We start from the raw sequence: 15,532 nt of genomic DNA on the forward strand, positions 1-15,532 counted from the left end.
ATTCAAAACATTTCTAAATAATGACAATAACAACCCACTCGGTGACGCGGAATGGACGCTATTTCGAATTATTTGTAACATTTTGTTAATAGGTCAGTGGGATGGGAAGGAAGTAATTCACACATCCCTGTGAAGTACAGGGTAGACTGCCTGGGTGTCAGGCATTGATGCCTTACAACAAAAGAGCCACCAGTGTCCAGCAGTGAAATCTAAAAATATACAGAAGAATACAGAAGAGTAGGATTAGCACCTACTTTTATGGGGGCAATTACCCACATCTACCATAATTTATTTTGGTTATTTGTTTGAAATATTTCTAAATATTTCGAATAGTGAAAGAAACATATGGGTAGTTCAAATTTATTCTAAATAAAGAGATCTTTGTACAGTCACTTTCAAAATGTTTCAGAAATATATAAATGAATTCAAATATATTCAAATTTTCATTTTCAAATTTTTGAAAAATTTAGAACTTTTGTTACTGGGGTATTCTTTTCTTCTAAATAATTCAAACGTATTAGAAACATGGAGAAAAAACCCACTCGGTGACGCGGAATGGACTCTAATCCACTTTAGGAATATTTCAAACGTTTTAGAAAACCAGGGAATTATTTAGAATATTGACAAGATGTTCAAAATATTTCCAAATTATGAAATTTCTTAGACAAACAATTACAAAGAATTCAAAACATTTCTAAATAATGACAATAACAACCCACACGGTGACTCGGAATTGACTCTACATGCACTAGTATTTCATTTTTATACTTTAAAAAACTTCAATCAGAATTACACACAATCCACAAGTCACACACATAGTTCACAGAAGAATAGCAACAATTTGCAACACTGCCACAATCTCAAGGGTCTCAGGTTTCACTTACTCTCCAAGCAGAGGTTGTGGGGAATGATCGTTACCTTTTTATATATGGCCGTTTTTTTTTGTCCTGATCCCCACCAACCTCTGCCGAAAGTCGCAGCCACAGAGGACAAGGGGAGGAGTAGTTCTTTGAGAAATGTGTCAAAGTCCCTCCCCGTGCCCCTATTTCCCGCAATCTGTGAACTGGTAGCGGTAATACTTTTACGAGGCCGCCCAGCGCGCTGCAGTGCAATTCGGGCCCGCGCAGTGAACTGCACATGCCTTATTATCATACCGCCAGCTGACAGCAACAGCACTACAACGTAGCAGAGTTAATATGATTACGTACAGAATTACCAAATAAACGTTCGAGATCAACAAAATAAATGTAAATTTGATTTTCAACACATAAGGAAGTATTAGTTTTTTACATTTACATATATCCATATATTTTGGTGTTTTTGGCGATCATTTCTATCCTAACGTTGTGTTTGGATGCGGTGCGTTCTAGCCATTTTGTTGTTCCCGGTTAAAAGTTTGCAAACGTTGTTTTTATTCCACAAAGTTAGTTTCCTTTCCGATTTGCCATGTGAATTTCCTCTGTGCTGGATAGTCCATTTAACGGCCTCGAAGCCAGGATAGTGGACAGATACTAGTAGGTACTTGAATTTTACTGTTTGCAAGGAGGAGAAAAATATACTGTTATGCATCGGATATTTTCACCACATGGCATAATTTGTGTAACGTTAGATTGCGAAATTTGCCGATGAATAAAGAAGAATTATCTATTGACATATGTTAGCGTATCACTGGTGGACGTCGAGCATAGTTTTGTTTCAATTGTGAAGAGCGCAAGGATTGTATTTGCACTTAATCTTCGAAGAAAGGGGGAGAGCAATGCTTCGTACTTTTTGTGGGAGGGATGCGTATTCATTTTTTTAAAATGGAAGCGGCGGGCAAGAGTTGGTATCACGGAAAACACGTAGAACTTTCGCCTCTTTTACTGCCGCGGCTCGAATTCAAACTCGGACCCTGAGTTTACGACAGTTATTTTCAACTCTCCAACGTTCAAGCTGCAGGTAACGTGACGTAATTTGTCGTAAACTCAGGGTCCGGCCTGTTTTGCGGACCGATTCCTGCATTCGATCGCCGATGATTTGTATGGAGTTACGTGCTCCGAGGCCGTGTTGTGGTTAAATGCTGCGTTTGTTTAGGGTCTTATCCCCCCGGCCCGGCAGGGGAGTGCGTTAGGAAGCCAGCGACACCAAAAAACCGGGGCCGGCCCGTTGCATGAGGCCCGGCACGGCAAAGGTTGGTTTTGGCCTATGGTGCTTTCCACGACTATGTACCCGGCATTATCATGCCAAAAGGGTTACAGAGTCGTCCACGGCTAACCTTCTTCCTAAACCCAAATTGATCGCGATTTGATTAGGTAACAAATGCATGTTAATAACCTTGTCCAGTGCGACTTTCTGCAGATCCTGTCGGTGGCTAATGGAGGTTCTCTGGCTAATGGATACTGCCTGGCCAATTTGATACTGTCTTTTTTGCCACCGATAGGGATCTGCTTGGAGATTAGTTTCACTTACAAAATAGAGCAAGCTTTGAAGTCTTTGCAACTTTGTGTTAGTATGCAAATGAGTGGACCTGGGAAGTTCTTGGAAGAATGGTTCATTCTTATGTAGGGGGACAGTAACTTTTTCAAACAGTTCGATGTAATTGATATGAATAGATTAAAATTGTTGTCCTGTCTACAGCATTTTACGAAATACTTAGTTGTCCTATAATGTAACACGCATATGTGGTTTTATGAAAAAGAGTTAACTTTAGAGTTAAAAATCATAGCTTCCCCATACTCAGAGTGGGCTCTTCCAAGTCGTGGAAAATTTTTCAACCTGTTTGTTTACTCCATTCGTGCTCCATTCAGAACGGACTATTTCCAGCTTGAATTGTCATTTCTGTGGTAGGATTTAGGACTTTTTGTCAGAAATACGATTTACTATGCTAAAATACACTGTTGTCTGGCATTGTTTTCATATTTTCATTGGAAAAAGGAATACTTGAAACACGTATGTGCAAGGGAGCACATGTTCCAGGCTCCCCATTATTTCTAGTAACACTATAGCGGTAGCTCATATCTCCGACCTGCTACGTGTTCCAAAAAATAACTTACGTTTAGGCCACACCAATTTAATTTGTTGGTTCTCGGATTTTTTCAGAAAAAATATGAAGCGACAGGGCGAAAAAAAATAAAAATAAAAACAGGTCTAGGCATCCTATTATAGCCCCAAATGCTACAATATGAGCCATGAAGTCAACAAAAAAGGCTGGGTTAAAATTTAAAGTATAAATTTTGAACTTTTAATCAAACCACTGCATTGATAGATGGAAAAAACTGTAACAACTAGGAAGAAAAGGAATTTCCTCAACTGTTGGGGGCAAAATGTGAGCATTTTTGAGTTGATTCAGAACCAGAATCTTTTTTTTTTTTGGAAATCAGAAAAAAATGAAGAGGCGAATCCGAGAACCAACAAATTAAATTGGTGTGGCCTTAAAAACAAAAAGAGGTAATCTATTCCCTACACTAGTACAAGTACGATGACTCAGTAAATCTGCCGTACGTTTGGTGTCAGTGAAGTTCTGCCCATGCATGCTTGACAATTTTTGCAAAGTGGCCGCTACTTTGGGTGGGCGTCCGGCCGGGCATAATGGCTTTCCGAACAACTTGCGCACAGAAAAAAAAATGTTTTCTCCATGAAGGCATGTACTTTCAATGCTGTTAACTATGCCCCGATTTTGAAAAATTATTATATGTACCATCCAAAATGAGATCGTACTGGGTGGATGTTCGGGGCAAAAAAAGGGAGATGAGAGTTCGTTTATTCAGGACCCAAGAGGCCACCCCCGGTCTTGTCGGATCTTCTTGTGGGCCGGCAGAACGACAAAACATGAAAGGTTCCCGCTAGAATACCGCAACAAGTTACTACAAAGTCACTTAATAAAAGACTTGAATGTATTTTTAAGCAATTACTTGTGGTAGGAACTGCCTTCTTATGTCCAAACACGTGCTTTTCGTGACATTTTAACTCTGCTGTCGGGGTAGAGAAATGGTAGCATTGCGTACTTTTATGTTCAGGACCGCAAATTTGCCCGGAACTTTGTTCGATTCTGAAAAAAGTAATAAACGTACTGTCTAGAATAAGAATGTACCGGGCGGATTTCGAGGCGAAAAAAAATAAACGTACCGGTACGTTTATTCGAGAGGTGAGATAGGGTTCAATTTGAAATTTGGTATGAGGGAGCTGGCTGGTTACATGAGGGAGCAGCGCCCTTATAGTATTCCCCTGGCTTTTTTGTTTTTAATGTGTATTGCATCATTGATTTCAGAGCCCGTAATTGGGTTATCTAGAGGCCCTGGGCTTGACTTACATTTCTGGAGTACTTGGAGTTTGTGTAGAATTTCTTTTTCAAAGTTAAGTTTCAGAAGGCGGTGGGGTTGTTTTCTTGAAGGTTTTGAAGACGCATTAGAGATTTAGACAGTAATTTTCGTAGTCTCGCGTTTTTGGATGAACTTGTTGAACTCTTTCTTTTTCTTAAAATAACTACCTCTCAGGGACGTTTTTTTCGGGTTGTGTACAAGAAGATACCTAATTAAAGATTTCGTAGTTCTTTTCGGGCCTCATAAAATGTTTTACCAAACCATTTTTTGTTCTGTTTGGTCCTTTGGGTGTCCTTTTGCATTTTAGTATTTTTACCACCATTTCTAAAATTTTCTGGAATTTGTTGATTATTTTCTTCATCAATGCTGCTACTTGATGATGTGGTATCCTGTTCAATCGATAAGAAGTTATCTAGTCTTTTAGATACCATAGCATATAGGACTCCTTTAAGCATTAATAGATTTTTCACTCATTGACAATTGAATTTGAGTCCCATTTGATGAATTTTGAATTTGAACTTTTTAGGAAGAGGGCGTAATTTGCTTTTGGATATTTTCGTATCTTGAATGTGCCAATTACAATGTAGTGTACTTGTATTAACAGTTATCAAGCAGTGATCGGAAAACTCTGATAATTCGTGAACTTTGAATATAATAATATATATACATTGATGTCATGAAGGAGGGCGTTACTTGCAATGGCATAGTCCACCGTGCTGCAACCGTTGGGCTGATAACAGGTGTTGCGTCCTTTGTAGCGTCCGAGTTATTTCTGGGGATATCATGATTAGGAGAGGACATTTCTAGCTCAAAAACTGGATCAAAGGGGTTCACCGTGTGGTCTTGTAGGGAGCCCATCCGACTGTTAACACACCTAGAATAACTACGTAACCTTTAAAATTTTGAGCTAAATGCTGCAGCTATATCCCTCTCCAAAATGTCAAAGATACAATCATTCGCTCTTTTGTGGACATTAGAGTGTAAGGGACTTATATAAATGATGCATATAAAGACATCTTTAATTTCGACAAACCAAAATAATTCTTTGAATACTCGAACCCAGAGTAAGTCATCCAATTTGGAGCATTCTCTTTTTATGAATTCCTTTCTAAAGTAAAAAATAATTCAGCCAGAGTTTCTTCTGGCCTTTCTATGTTTTTTTAAAGATGAATACTGTTGGAAATTTGGGATGTCTATTACTGAGGATTCGTTACTCCAGGTTTCAATAAGAGAGAAGAAGTCAAGGCTGTCTATACTACTTCTAAAGCTATCTTCCTTAAGTTTTTACCAAGACCGTGGATATTCCAAAAGCCTATGTTCAAAGAACAGTCCTCATACAGTAAGATCCAGACTTTTAAAAACCGGTTGAAACCGCTAAATAATTAGCGGAGGATAACCCGGCTAAAACCCTTAGCGCTCATACCAGACTTTTCATAACCGGTATTGTAAAAATCCTGTCCGGTGAAAACTTAATCAGCCATGATTGCAGTTTGAATAACCGTTCCTCCCGCTCTTCCGAATGTTTTCCTAATGGCCTTCTTGTATGCCGTCTTCATGGATCAGGTTCTTTACCTTACTGCGGCACTGATCCTTTATCGTCAAGAAACCAGGCTCCTCCAACATTTTTGTTTCGGTAGAGCTCCCCCCCCCAGCTTTTTCGAATTTGGCGACTCCTGCTTTCCAAAAATTAGTATCAGGAGCATCTCGTCCGCCGACCAGGTTGCTTAATTATGCTGATTCCATCACAAAATGAAGGGAAACCATGGGAAAACAGTGGAAACGAACTCAAATTGGTCAAAACAATGCGATCAAAAAAGCTTGCAGGTCGCACACGGCAAGGATGCTGACCCCGACGCAAAAACCGGTTCAATAAACCCTTAGCGTTCAGACCAGGTTTTTCGGTGGAAAAAACCCTGAAAAACCACCTCCCAATATGTGGTTTTTGAAAATCGGATTCAAACCCCTAAAAAACCGTTTGATTAGCGTTCACACTAGGTTAAATAAAAAACGGTTTTTGAAAAACCTGTTGAAACCGCTAAATATAAGTCTGGTTTGAACGGGGTGTAAGTAATCACAGTCTAAACAAGAGGACCTGTTTCCCTACTTTTACGATTAGAGTACCTTATTAGATAGTACACTAGAAAAGAAGTTGAAATGCTTGTACTACATACATACTGCATTTGTTGAGTAGAGTTACTACTAGTAACTTTCATTAGGCCACACCAATTTAATTTCTTGGTTAACGGATTCGCAATATTGTTTCATTTTTTTCTGATTTGCAAAAAAAAAAAATTCTGAATCAACTGCAAAATTTGCCTGAACAGTTTTTTGTCCTTGAGCAGTTGAAAACAGTACTTTTCTTCCTAGTTGTTACAGTTATTCCATCTTTCAATGCATATGGTATCATTTAAAGTTCAAAATTCATTGTTTAAATTTTGAACCAGCCCGGTGTGTTGACTTCATGGCTCCTATCGTATCATTTTGGGCCATAATAGGAGGCCTACGCCTGTTTTTATTTTATTTATTTTTTGCCCGCCCACTCCATTATTTTTCTAGAAAAATCCGTAACCAAGAAATTTAAATTGGTGTGGCCTTACATGCAAGTATGTTTAACTTGGGTTACTTGTGGAAACCTTGTACATGTCTGACAGTTTTACCAGTGGAATGACTCATTTGCATGGCCCATGGTCCTTCACCTGAGTCCTTGCTCTGTCTGGTTCACCAGGTCCAAACAATGATTGCTAAATCCACTTTATAATATATACAATAGATATATTTAATACCAAGGGCATACTACAAAAGGATAGCGCACACTGGCTTACCCACTCGCTGCGCTCCACTGTTTGGCCCGTTGCGGCCATTGTTTACAGGCCCGGCGGCACATCGTCGGATCTGTATTTTCGTAGCACATGTTCCCGCAGGGTTACCCCAAGGTCATATTCGGCTGCGGAACAAGATGGCGCTTGTTTACAATACTTTTCTCTGTCTAGAGTCAATTCCGCGTCACCGAGTGGGTTGTTATTGTCATTATTTAGAAATGTTTTGAATTCTTTGGAATTGTTTGTCTAAGAAATTTCATAATTTGGAAATATTTTGAACATCTTGTCAATATTCTAAATAATTCCCTGGTTTTCTAAAACGTTTGAAATATTCCTGATGTGGATTATGACATTTCCAATAGTTACCTTCGCCAAGAAGGTTATGTTTTCAGTAGCGTTTGTCTGTCTGTTTGTGAACAGCATAACTCAAGAAGCTTAATTTGTATTGTCATGAAACTTGGTAGGTGGGTAGGTCTTGATGAGACCTAGAAATGATTAGATTCTGGGCCCCCTGGCGGCTTTTGTTGGTACTGCAGCAGAACTTCCGGTTTTGATATCTCGCGATCTGGACATGCTAGAGTCACGAATTTTGGTTGGTAGATAGCTCTTGAGATGGGGAAGAAGTGACATGAGTTTGGGCCCCCTAGCAGCTTGTTCTGGAACTGCAGGAGCGTTTCTTGAAAAAATCTCCGAAGGTTGATAACTCAAGAACCGGTTGACGGATTGTCATGATTTTTGGTATGTAGGTAGCTGAAGTGATACTTGACATAATCAGATGACAATTATGCAAATCAGGAGCTAATTTGCATAATTAATGAGGACATTCTATAGATCTGCTTCGTTCGATTATAGGACTTTGAAACACTTGTGACATGTAATTGAGAACTAGAAAAACATCTGAGGATATAGATTATGTAAATGAAGACCTAATTTACATAATTAATGGAAAATTGTTATAATTTCATAGTTGTAATCGCTGGGAATTTCATACTTGCCGTATTTGGAAGTTAAGTGAAGGTGAACATCAATGAAGATAATTTATTCACATTATGAACTCATTTGCATAATTTATGAGGAAGTGCTAGAATAGCCTACTTTGTTAAGATAAGGCTGTCATTGGGTAGAGAATATGATCAACTGAATCCATGCATATGACGCTCTTATTTGCGAAATCAATTATTAAAATTGTATAATTCGTCATCCGCAAGGGTTAACATCATTTGGCGAAGGTATGAGATCGTGGAACTCTTGTTTCTAACTATTTCTAACAGCACTCTACCATTTTTTACCATTATTTCGAATTATTTCTAACATTTTGTAAATAGGTCAGTGGGATGGGAAGGAAGTAATTCACACATCCCTGTGAAGCACAGGGTAGACTGCCTGGGTGTCAGGCATTGATGCCTTACAACAAAAGAGCCACCAGTGTCCAGCAGTGAAATCTAAAAATATACAGAAGACTACAGAAGAGTAGGATTAGCACCTACTTTTATGGGGGCAATTACCCACATCTACCATTTGGTTATTTGTTTGAAATATTTCTAAATATTTCGAACAGTGAAAGAAACACATGGGTAGTTCAAATTTATTCTAAATAAAGAGATCTTTGTACAGTCACTTTCAAAATGTTTCAGAAATATATAAATGAATTCAAATATATTCAAATTTTCATTTTAAAATTTTTGAAAAATTTAGAACTTTTGTTACTGGGGTATTCTTTTCTTCTAAATAATTCAAAAGTATTACAAACATGGAGAAAAAACCCACTCGGTGACGCGGAATTGACTCTATGCTGTACGATAAACATGGGCCTTTTTAGAGCATTTTTTGTGGGCCGGTCTCTGATTTCTAGTGATAGAAATATGAAAATGTTTATGTGGCTGTAAGAAAAGTATGGATTTTTTCCTTGGTACGTGGATATTTTTTCCTAACAGTTGAACATAATTCGTACCGTTCTCATTTTTGTCGTACTGTCCCTGTTTTTTTTAGGATCTGTCAGTTTTGAGGAAGGTGAGGCCGAAACTTTGCGTATAATTTTTGCGGTGATCGGGTCTTTATTTACTAGCACATCTTGGGCTCTCTCGTTCCAGCCTAGTATTCTGATCCATTTCGGTTGATTTTGGTTGACGCACCGACTGAGATTTTAAGTAAGTTGCAATTCTTCACACCACAATCACTGCTTGTAAGTTGTAGGGATATTACCGGTAAAAAAAATGCATGTATTTAGAAAAAATGAATATGTTCTATTCTGCAGACTCCAACATTTTTGCTCTTGCTGTAGAAAATTATATAAGCGACCCACACAGACAAATAAATGCAACCCATCTGCAGTTGTATATAGCATTGATTCGAGAGATCATCGTCCGAGAAATACTCTTTTACCTATTCTATCATTTCAAAATCTTCCTCAAAACTGCAAAAATAAAATCGCTCCATAGAAAATTCGTCATTACTAGGCTGTGCCGAGTTGTAAACAACCTGAATAACAAAGGGAAGGCGCTAGCGCACCGGCATGGGATTCATGCATATGAGTGTTATTGGCACTCGGGTGTGAATTAGATTTAATTTTCAAAGATGTAGTCATTTGCGGACCCAACTTGGGGACGTCGAGGTCACAGAAGGCAAGTGATCTTGGCCACGGCTGGCGGGAAAACAGGCCCGAAAATGACAAGTTTCTCGCTACAACACGTGTTTATAAACGTCTTCACGTCGAAGATTTGTCTTTTTTTTTTCACGCGTACTGGAAATACTGATTTTCCAAAAATTAATGTACCGTGCAAAATAAGAACGTACCGGGTGGACGTTTGGGAAAAAAAATAAACGTACCAGTACGTTTATTCGGCAGATGAGAGTATTCCCAAAAATGAATTTCGAGCCCTGCATTAACAGTAAGTTTTGGAGTCATAAGATTGCCATAAAAGTTGCTCAGAATGTACCAAAAATGATATTTAGGGGGTCTAATTTTTACAATTTTCTTTGGGCCCGATGCCCCCCAGACCCCTCTTTCTGCTTTTCCTTTAATAATCAGCCACCTACTCTAAATTTTTTGGGAAGGCTGCGCGACCCCCAACAGGCTTCGGGTGCGGCAAAAGTTTATAATTGTTTTTTAACATTGTGACGACCTTTTTTATAATAATTTTGGTGGAGGTCAACGGAACTGCAGTCGGCTCACCCTGGAACGCAGTTGCGTAATGCTGCGCATTTATACACGAACAGGGAAATCTTCACAATCCATATCATATGGTGTCACTGTGTACATACACAAGCCGATACATTTCCATACCACACAGCGCAGTTAACTCCTGGCTACCTCTCAGTCACATCAGTCGTTCTAGCCAGGATTCAAGAGTTAAATTGTCTGCACTACCTTCTACTGTATACCTGCGTCATAGACCCCGGGGTCTATAATACCGTTCTACTTCAGATCTGCAAACTTAGTTTGGATGTCACAATGGCCTAAGATTCACGGTGTCCCGTTTTTACACTGTTTGTTTTATTCCACTTCATCCTTTGTGGGTACTTTTATTTGTTTGTACAATGTACTTCCATTTTCTGTGTGTACAAATGTACTTCCATTAAAACAGGTGCTATCGACAGGCTGCCCCCATGGTATTATATAGGAACTAATTTCCATTTTCTCACCAGGAAACCATGCCTTTGAGGTCCTCCGTACGGCAAACCAGCGGTATGGAGGAGTCGACTTCTTCGCAATTGAGGCAAAGCTGCCAGCTGACGGCATGTCGGCCAGTTCTGATTGGTGCAAAGACTATCAGAATCTGTGTGCTGGATACGGACTCAGGCCAACGGGATGTGGGGAGAACTATGCAACCGAGGGTGGGAGCAGCAGCTACCCCAACTTTATCCGGTAGGACGTGTGACATTCAGAACAGTCATAGTGCACGCTGGGTAATCCTGTCTTGTGATCTGAAGTGCAGAAACTATAGTCAGGAGTGTGTATAAGTTAACTGATAAATTCATGATTTTTATCCATTACATAACTCAGGTGGGATGATATTATATTTCTATGACAGTATTATCATCATCAATGCCCAATTTGGTAGTCAAAATTGATGACACTGCACTAGAGAGTTACTTCCTGCAAGTATACGTATCTGGGAGTTTTACTTGACTCGAGCCTAAGCTTTAATAACCACGTGGATAATGTGTGTAGTAAGATGGTGCAACACCTTGGTCTGCTACCGTGACTGAGACCTTATCTCTGTACTGATGTTGTCAACATGTTAACAAAACCTTTGCCCTACCGTTACTTCAATATTGCGATTTTTGCAATATTTCACAAATATACATACAATACATATACATGTTCCTTAATTGATTTACGTGAATTGTTAATGTTATATTTATTATTTTACACAATGTATGTTATTATATAATATTACTTTCTTGTATTATGTTTCCATGGGCTTCCTTGGAAATCAGCCTTCAACGACTAAACGACTAAATATAATATAGTGTACATTGTATTGTGTATATTGTACTTAGTCTATCAATTTTACTAAATATGGAATCATGGAAATCAATGAGTATGACATTTGTTCCACATGCACTTACAGTAGAATCCTGATGGTATGAATCCAGTCAACATGTCCTATATTGTTTCAGTGCATGGAAAGTTCACAGTCCTTTAGGGAGGACAGACAAAGTTAATCTGCAGCCACTGTCTTCTCACTTTTGTTAGAAGGGGTGAAGAGTTAGCAATGGTTGAGATATCTTACAGACGTTGTTGTTTCCAGGTGCGTGACTGAGTACAACTCCGACCCCTACATCAACAACGTGCTCGGCTGTGGCCCGGCCAGGGGTGTAGCTGAGGTGGCGAACTTGGCTTTCTCAGCCGGGGCTACAGGGGAGAGGAGTTTCAGCTTTTAACAGATGTTGTTGTGTTTCCAGGTGCGTGACTGAGTACAACTCCGACCCCTACATCAACAACGTGCTCGGCTGTACCCCGGCCACGCGTGTAGCTGAGGTGGCGAACTTGGCTTTCTCAGCCGGGGCTACACGGACCAGGAGTTTCGGCTTTTGGAGCTGTCACACCAGCAACTGCCAACGTGGGATACGCGAGAGTCATAACAGTCTGTACAACACATACGCAGCCTTTGACTCAGACGGGAGCGGAGACAGGATTGTGTACACTGTGTGTGCAGGCTCAGCAGGTAAGTATTATTAACTATTTGGCACTATTGACTTTTACTTCATTTTACATATTAGATTTCATATCAGACATTAACAATGTTCAAAAGACACAAAAAAATGTTTGTTTCTGGTTTGACCAGAATCTAAATAATGTGAGATTGGTTTAGGGATTCACAAAGTTTGTTAATAAATCATCATCATCATGCCTCCGGATATAATCAGGATTAATTAAATTCTGTTATTTTATATTAATGTAAGTTAAATGTCAATTAACAGTCATGATTTTGTTAAAACTGGATTACTGTGATGTGATGTGCATATATATGGGTTAACTGCGCAGAAAATGTCTTTCTGACAAACTAATAGTAATAAGAGAATCGGGCAGTCCTTCTTATTCTTGAAATTTACTCGGCAACTAGTTTTGGACGACTACAGGCTATTGCTATATTATACCTTTTAGTGCATAGCTTGTGTTGCGGCATTGCTCTTACCGTCTCAGAAGCTAAGAGCAGTTTTAGAAGCTAGAGAAACTAGAGTCTGCCTACACACAACATACATTGTAATTGCTAGAATGAAAATGCGATTGATCCGGAATAACAGGAGCGGTGACAGAGGGTCCCGCTAAGGAATAACAGGAGCGGTGACAGAGGGTCCCGCTAAGGAATAACAGGAGCGGTAACTGGGTCCCGCTAAGGAATTCCGGAATAACAGGAGCGGTGACTGGGTCCCGCGGTCATGGGAATAAAAATGGAACTCCACTACACTTGTATATTCCTAGCCCTTTGCACAATACTTAGCAGGGCTGAGCCAGGATCGCAGCCAAAAGACAAACAGGAGATAAAGAAAGTACAGGTCACATGCGACTTCAGAACAGATTGCACATCTGACTGGGCCACTTTTGCTTTCATGATTAAGCACAGCGGGGCTAACGGAACTCACGTCAGTAGCAAGAAAATGCTATTGCACAATAGTGGCACAAAGTTTTCACTGATCATGATTCTGATCTTAAGCGGGGATATTGAGATCAACCCAGGGCCTAGACCACCAAAGTTTCCATGTGGGAGTTGTAACAAGGCAGTACGTAACACCCATAATGCAATATGCTGTGATGAATGCGATAGATGGTACCACAGTGATTGCATTGGGCTATGTTCTCAAGTATACAGTGCACTAGAAACCCACCGATCATACTCGTGGGTATGTTGTGACTGTGGTATACCCAACTTTGCATCGGCCATATTCGACATCACTGATGAAACATTCCATTCAGTAAACTCATTTGACACGCTGAGTTCTGACTCAAGTTTACCAGACGAAATCCCAATGGCTTCATCCACCCCACTTAAATCAAAGCAGGGTAATTCTCAAACGAGGGGTCATAGTCACAAGAGATCTAAAAGTAAACTTCTGCTAGTAAACTGTCAGAGTGTGCGGAACAAAACAGCTGAACTGGCGACAGTAGTTGACACTTACAAGCCAGATATAGTAGCAGGTACAGAGTCATGGCTCAACCAAAACATAGCAAGTAGTGAAATATTCCCCAGCAACTACATAGCACACCGGAAAGACAGACAAACTGGCCAAGGAGGTGGTGTATTTCAGGCCAACAGAGATGATCTAATTGTTACCCATAGGCCAGACCTTGACACAGACTGCGAGGTTCTGTGGACACAAACTCAACTTGCAGGAAGGAAACCACTGATAAATAGGTACATACTACAGACCCCCATCAGACCAGGGCAATAGTCTGGATGAACTTGACAGGTCTATAGGTAAAATGGGAGCAAAATAAACTCTGACAATGTGATCATTCTTGGCGATTTCAATACCCCTGGCATCAAATGGGATACTACTGTAGCTGACAACAGTCAGGCCTACACAGGCCAAGCAGAGAAACTACTAAACCTGATGGATAACCACGGGTTATTTCAAACAGTCCAGGAACCAACTAGAAATGGTAATCTCTCGGACCTGGTCTTAGTTAATAACCCCAACATAATTGAGAAGACCACAGTAGTCCCGGGGATAAGTGACCACGACATGGTTCTAGTGGACGTTAACCTGGCACTGAAACAAAACAGGAAACCTAAGAGAAAAGTGTACATCCGCAGAAAAGCCGACGAACCAGCCATTAAGAAAGACCTAAAGGATTATGCAACTAACTTTCACAAAAGAACTCAGGATATGTCAGTTACACAGAAGTGGTCAGACTTCAAAGACAAAAATGAAAGACACGATGAACAAGCACATCCCAAGTAAGATAACATCAAGCAGATACAACTTGCCTTGGTTCAACAGAAACCTAAGGAGGCACTGTCGTAAGAAGCAGCGGCTCTATAACAAAGCTAAGAAAACAGGCCAAGAGGAAGACTGGAACAAATATAAGAGAGTTAAGAAGGGAGTTCAGAAAAGCATAAGACAAGCACACTCTAAATACGTGGCAGACATACTGGGAGAAGCTATAGTTGACAAACCCAAAACATTCTGGTCGTACATAAAAGGACTGAGGAAAGACCTTGTCGGGGTAGCACCCCTAAAGGTGGGAAATACCATCATCAGTGACAGTGGGAAAAAAGCAGAAGTACTCAGTTCACAGTTCAAAAGTGTTTTCTACAGAGGAAGACACCACAGATATGCCATCTCTAGGCCAGCCCTGTACTCCTCCAATGGAACATATAGTAGTTTCTACTGATGGTAGTCGAAAAAATGCTCCAAGGTCTCAATCCCTCTAAAGCATCCGGACCAGACCAAATACCACCGTGGTTCCTCAAGTTGACAGCTAGTGAAATCGCGCCTGTTCTAACCAATATTTTCCAACACTCGCTAAACACTGCAGAAATCCCTAAAGATTGGAGGGATGCAAATATATGCGCCATCTTTAAAAAAGGAGATAGAGCGGTCCCCAGCAACTACAGACCTGTTTCACTGACCTGCATATCCTGCAAACTACTTGAACATATTATCCATAGCCAAATCATGAAGCACCTAGAAAGTTACAGTATATTAACAGATTACCAGCATGGATTCAGAGCCAAACGATCCACAGAAACACAGCTTATACTAACAGTCCATGACATAGCTGGCGCACTAAACAGTAAACGGCAGGTAGATTTAGCAATACTTGATTTCACTAAAGCCTTTGATAAAGTCCCCCATGGCAGGCTCATCTCAAAACTGGAGTATTATGGAATCCAAGGCCCTACGCTGAATTGGTTAAAGGCTTTCCTGACCAACAGGGAGCAAACAGTAGTGGTTGAAGGGAAG

The sequence above is a fragment of the Branchiostoma belcheri genome, unplaced genomic scaffold (assembly GCF_001625305.1).
Source record: "Branchiostoma belcheri isolate BF01 breed outbred unplaced genomic scaffold, Haploidv18h27 scaffold12, whole genome shotgun sequence".
NCBI classification, from domain to species: Eukaryota; Metazoa; Chordata; class Leptocardii; order Amphioxiformes; family Branchiostomatidae; genus Branchiostoma; species Branchiostoma belcheri.